We start from the raw sequence: 379 nt of genomic DNA on the forward strand, positions 1-379 counted from the left end.
AAAGCGAGTGTAAGAGTGAATGGGAAACTAAGTGACTGTTTCGATATTATTCAAGGAGTTAGACAAGGATGCGTTATGTCTTCATGGTTATTTATATTATTTGGGGACAAGTGTTTAAGAATGGCTCTTTTCGACGAAAAGGGTGTGGATCTCGAAACAGTAAGGGTACGTGGGTTAGCGTTCGCAGATGACAAGGTTGTAATGGCAGAGTCTATCGAAGACTCACAAAGAAATTTGAATGAACTAGATGCAAGCATGAAGAGCATGGGCCTCAAAATTAATGCAAATAAAACAAAAATTATGGTGATCGAAGGAAAGAGTGAGAAAACACCATGCAATATTTTATTAAATGATGAGAGAATTGAACAAGTTGATAAGT

This window comes from Belonocnema kinseyi, chromosome 9 (genome assembly GCF_010883055.1).
Source record: "Belonocnema kinseyi isolate 2016_QV_RU_SX_M_011 chromosome 9, B_treatae_v1, whole genome shotgun sequence".
Taxonomy (NCBI): Eukaryota; Metazoa; Arthropoda; class Insecta; order Hymenoptera; family Cynipidae; genus Belonocnema; species Belonocnema kinseyi.